The 6,000-nt window shown below is 41.9% G+C and overlaps 1 protein-coding gene across 1 annotated transcript in view; it reads left to right on the top strand.

Moving 5' to 3' along the window:
* Positions 1–5,567: 5,567 nt before the first annotated feature.
* The window catches only part of MFAP3L (microfibril associated protein 3 like), a 46,872-nt gene continuing 46,439 nt past the window's right edge, over positions 5,568–6,000 (top strand). The window contains exon 1 of the mRNA XM_055276400.2: positions 5,568–5,772. The gene's annotated coding sequence lies outside the window, so the exon portion shown is untranslated. The remainder of the gene's footprint in view (positions 5,773–6,000) is intronic.

Genomic DNA, 6,000 nt, shown 5'->3' with positions numbered 1-6,000 from the left:
GGTCTCACTATATTGCCCAGGCTGGATGAACGTTTTCTGCTACTCATATGTGCACAGTTGTCAGACAAACCCAGTAGAAATGAACCCGTGGCTTTTGAGTCTGCAACCCAGGCTGCGATTGTGCTAACCATACCACCACACGAAAGTCATGTGACACTTTTATATGGAGCTTCACTTTCAAACAGTGCACTCCACACTTACATACATGAGGTCACAAGCATCTGAGAGGAAGACCATTATCCCCATTGTGGAAATGAGGTGGCGACTCAAAAGGGGGAACACACAGGTGGGAGGAAAGAAGGATGCGTTGCAGGCTGGCCAAGGATGTTGGCTGGAGAGCCGTCTGCAGAAGACTCCTACTCCTGAGTAATTCAGTGTGGGGGACGGGGGGGCGGGCAGCTACTCTGCCTCCATGTAATGCCAGCCCATTGGAAAGGGGTTTATTACATTGCACTCTAGGTTGGAGGTATGAAGTGAAATTAAAATGAGAAGAGCACAAAAATTTATGGAGCCCATAGAATCATGCTCTCCATCACTTCGTTTTTGCTCAACAATGTGGCAAATGAAAGTGCTCTTGTGACCCCCAGGAAACCATTTGGAGCTGAAGCTCCTCATAGAATTTTCAGGAATAAATCTCATTGCTCAGTCAGGTCATCATGGTTGCTAATATTTGGAGCTCGAACTTAAGTCAGCATTCCTGGCAACTAAACCATTGTTTCAGGATAAATCTTGCACCAGCTTTGACCATACAGGTTCTTCGTGCCCTGAGTTACAAACAAGTTACAAACAACGCCCTGGATAGGGCTTAAATTAGTAAAGATCTCGTTAAAAGAGAGGCTGAGAAATGTACAGCAGGCTCACAGCAATGGACAGAAATACTACATCTTTGCCCAAAAACAGTTAATGATGAACTTTGGATGCATAATCGACTTTAGACTGCTCACCAGATTTTGCATGTTTTTCCCAATCATGGTGACACACTGCACTAGTGCACTATGCCTTATGCAGTCTCCCCTGTGAACATCTTAAGATGGTTGGACAAAGTCTTCCTAAGACCCAGAGTAATGTGAAATTAAACTTCAAACATAAATGATATTTTGGTTTTACTGTCACACTGTAGTTCATCTTGATCTGAGAGCAGTAACCGACCAAACAGGACTTCATCAAGCAATTCTTTACTGGATCAAAACTTCTCTGAGCAAACCCCACTCCAGGATGACTAGAGCGTGAAGCTCTAGCAACTGCGAAAGGATGGAATTGAATCCAAAAACTGCCATGGATCTCCAGTCTCCTTTCACATCAGGTAAAACCATATTCATAAGATAAAGGGCAGTGGGCTCCCTGACTTCAGCATCTAGCCCTTCCCTCCATAACATACAGAAAAGGTGACTCCTTATCAGGTTTAATCCTCATAGTGATACATATTAAAGCCATCAAGGCTTAATATTAAGGCTGAATGGAGTAAATCTTATGGGCAAGCAGGAGCCCCTGGGACATCTCACCCTAGCCTCCACTCACCTGGCAATTTGACAAATCCCTTCAAGACACGTGGCTCTGATTGTCACCCAGACATTGGCATAGGGACTTCCCTTTTATCCCTCATTTTGGAAGTTTTTGTGTGCATAAGAATTACTGCATAGATTATACACTCAAACATATGTTAAATTTTATGGTCAATGTAAGGGATTTTCTAGATTCATTTTTACGATGTACTAACTTTGGAACCTAAACCTCCATGAGAAGCTACTTCCGTGAATACCAACTGGCTTCTAACCAAATAATCTTTTCTTTCTTCTTTTTAGGTGAACAGCTACTCAAAATGAAGCCATTGCCTTTCTTTCACATATCTAGTTCCTAATATAGAAGAGTTGATTTGAAAACTGTATAAATCAATAGTAAGTTTATGTTTTCATTAACAGGCACTCAGCAATACCTTTATGTGTAGGACAATACCTGGATGCAACAGATGCAAGAACATGAGATGTGTCCTTTGTTCTCAAGGGGCTTTAGCCCTAGTTTGGGAAGATGGGCAATGCACATCAATATAGTTTGCATAATAAAACAATTTTAATGTGAGTGATAAAAATAATATCACTTATTTTGTTGTGCAGCAAAATTCTTCAGACTGATTAAAAATGTAAAATTCATTTTATTGTTGCTAGTATTTTTTTTTGCTGTAATCCTGTCACTGAAAATACATTCATCATGCTTAATGTTTTTATTAATCTTCCACCATAAATAAATCATGGGATAAGAGCCACTGTCCAATTTATTTTATGGCTTAAAAAAAAGACATTCTAGTTCTTTCGTAAATGAACTGTCACTATAAATTATGCAATGTTCCTAAACTGTTAGACAAATCTGGCCTATTTATTTTATAATGAATTAAAATGTAGGCAATGGACTAGATTTCCCCACTTATTCACAATACTTGTTTCACTGGTCCGAAATATTGAATCTAATCCATTCTAAAATGCATGAATCATATGGCTAATTTCTCGTGGTGACATTAAGAGCAAATCGTACTGAAGCTCATACAATATTTCCCAATTTGCCACTTCAGTGACACGGTGGTGATGTGTAGTCATCTTAATGTCTAGAATGATACAGTCTGAGAGTTAATGCAACAAATGAAAAATATTCTCTCCCCAAAACAATGAATATGCATGTTTATATTAAATATATTGATTCCATTAAAAAGTTACACTTGGTTGACAAGAGTATAAAATGAAGACATACCAACCTGCTTCTTAAATTCTGTTTCCTGTCATTCCATGGTCCCACCCCCAGGCCTCTTTCAAGCAACTGCTTGCTCTAACTGTAACCCCAGACAGAGCTGCAATTCTGAGAGGTGGACTAGATTTTAGGGGATTCTGAGGAAATCCCCAGGGGTCATCCATAGCACCCAAGGTATGTTGAATAAAACTGGGGCAGATGTAAGAGTGCCTGAAGAAACTGGCAAGAAACTAGCAAGCCCGCAGCCCATGCTTGGGGAAGCAGGGACAAGAAGAGGACAGTGGAAGAGTCCTTTCAGCCCCAACCTCAGGCTTCAACCTCTTCTGCCATCAGGAAGGGCTGGGAGGCCATCGGCTAGTTAAGGGCAGTGGTGAATGATCACCACATTCTTCCATCATCCTCAACACTGGTGACCAAGGACAGGGGCCAGGAAGTGGCTGGTACATGAAGCAGGGTAGGACGCTCCTGACCAAAGCTGACCTTGAGCACTCAGTAGGTCTCCATCCTCCTGGGCTGCTTCTCAGCTTCCGGGCCCCCAGGCAATGCTTACAGAAAGGTATACTCAGACCATGGCCTTCTCCTTGAGGAAGTGAAACCCTGATGGAGCCAGGGGCAGAGGAACTTTAGGGGAAGCTGGGGAGGTTAAGCAAGGACACCTTAAAAGGGAGTTGGTAATACAGCAGCCTCTTTGAAGCAGGCAATATTGGTTTCTTAACAGTTAAATGCATTCTGTAGGTTGATCTCACAGATAAACTAATGGTATATTCATGGTGATTCAAAGAGCCAGAGATCCTTGAATTATGTAACTTATGCATTCCTGACTTGTGTATCATATCTTATGTCTAATGCCTTAGGTTAGACAACAACTGCTATTTAAAGCAAACCTATGCCTGAGCCAGTGTCTTATAGGAAATAATCAACCATTTATGCCTGGAGCCTTTGAAAACTGTCCTGGAAGTCAGGCCGACAGGAAGGCTGTTGGAGGCTACAACCCGGCTTATATCTGAGAAGTCTCTTGGATGCTTCTAGTAATGGTTTTGGTTCCTCATTTTCCCATAAGTCTTCCCATAACATTATGAAAGAGGGCAAATAATGCTCTCAAGAAAAATAAGTAGCATGAGAGTAAATGTGAGCAAAAACAAGAGATAGAGACAGAAAACCAGATTAAGACCTTTAGAACTTGAAGCTTCCAAGTACCGAAACAAGTAGGCCGTCAATGTACAAACAAGTCCAAGCCGTAAAATGAGTGTAAGGCAGGGCGGAGGAGCGTGATTGTCCTGTGATGACTACTTTGGTACTCTTTTGTAATACTGACCTTTTTAGAGCTGTCTTTGGTTCTCCTGCTTTTCTGGTGCCCTCAGAACAGGGGCCTGGTGCTAGGTGAATCACAGGCTGGTTAATGGCTAAGCGACAACCAGCAGTTGTGCTCAGAGTAAACTCATTACCTACCTTGTCTCTTATGGGCAATACGCTATAGTTGACTTTTAATATAATTAAATGTAATATTCATGTAACAGCCCGATTCCTAAAGGCATCTGGCAATTCCCTTTTTAATCTTAGTCCATTTTCAGTAATTAGTACTACAGGCCAAAAGCACATACACACACAGCAGTATACATCACTGAAATCAATCACATTGACAGAGATCTGCAGGGTCCTTTTATACTCCACTTTCTCTCTCTCCCCATCATTGCTAAGCCACATCATTATGCTTATTTGCAATTCTTAGCTGCCCTTCTTACCCTACGCTCCATACTTTTGAGCAGCAAGTTGTAATTTCTATTCATTTTAGGAAACTGTCCCATTTCATTCATAAACACAATGACAACATTCTTCAAATGTTAGGGATGGTTAATTTCAACATGCTTTTAAAATTCCCATTAAAGCAGCAAGGAAGGCTCATTGGAACTAGCAGCAAGGAGGGCTCATTGGATTTAGCAGCAAGGAAGACTCTTTGGAATTAGGAGAAGAAATGCCCACCTATGATGTGAGAGCCCATAAACCATGATGCTGAAAAAACAGCCGCTGCTTCAAGGCCATCCATACATTTGGTCACACATTCATCGTGGATTAATCAATTTTGTCTTTTTGCTCGCTGACTGAAGTCAGGGAGAAACATGTTGGTAACAGATCTAAAACATGTCACCAGAGAGAAAAGCAGAATCGATACCAAATAGACTTGAGGCCAAAGTCTGAATGATATTTCAGACCAACCAACTGGACTGATGGTTGCCTGTATTTTAAAATGCCTTCCTCCAGGATTCTCCAGCACGAGGTTCTTCCTGCAGCTTCCAGCAGATAATTCAACAAAATGTATTGGCATCTCTTGTGTGCCAGAAACTTTACTAGATTAGACCAAAAAGACTCCTAAAGAAAAGCTGCAGAGCTTATAAATGCCTGAATATCATAAAAGAAACATAATTTCTTAAGAAATTAGGTCCAAATAAAGAAACCTACTTCCTCAGCTGGATAATTGCAGTTATGACATATGCTCCACATAATCCATAAATAAAGAAAAACTATTGATAAGCATATTTATCCATGATCGAGAACAAAACAAACCAGCCAATCATTCCTGGAATGAAGGATAGAAATGGTATTTATTATTTGGGGAAGACAGAGCCAGCATCATACTGAAAGTGACAGCATTTGGCCTCTTATCATAGGGAAGTAAAAAGGTCCAATTTGTTAGGAACTTCATTGCTGGGGTTGGATCAAGGCAAAATTGTGACATCATCTAAAGTAGACTTTAGTGTCAAACACACTTTCCCATTGTGACAATCCACTTGTACATGGCCTGGGCCTTTGGGCTCCCCACTGTGGAGCCTCTCACAGTGGGACCCAGGCTTTGGGTAGCTGGCTCCATGCTCTAGCAAAGCCTCACTTGGCAGTGGGGAGGTCCCAAGAAGAGAAGCCAGATACCCACATAAAGCAAGCCTGCTTAGCCTTCCAGTGTCCTTCAGATCTTACCAAATGAAAGCCAGCTTGCTCCACCTACTGTCAAGCTAGCATCTTATTCTCCCCATTCTTGTCTCTGTAAGTCCCCCAGACACCACTACAAAGGTCTTTGTACACCTGTACCATCCACCTCAGCCTCATCCCTCCTGGCCTAGGCCATACCTTCGGGCTTCTCCTCAGCCTCTGCCCTCAAAGGAGCTGCTGTGCCCACACCAGGATTTTTGGTGTCACGACTATCCAAAAGATAAAAAGACAAGGCTGGGTGTTGAAGCCCATGCCTGTAATCCCAGGAGTACTTTAGGAGGC

Source organism: Symphalangus syndactylus, chromosome 4 (assembly GCF_028878055.3).
Source record: "Symphalangus syndactylus isolate Jambi chromosome 4, NHGRI_mSymSyn1-v2.1_pri, whole genome shotgun sequence".
In the NCBI taxonomy this organism is placed as follows: Eukaryota; Metazoa; Chordata; class Mammalia; order Primates; family Hylobatidae; genus Symphalangus; species Symphalangus syndactylus.
The sequence above is the reverse complement of the archived record's forward strand: the minus strand, read 5'-3'. Positions and strand labels throughout refer to the sequence as shown.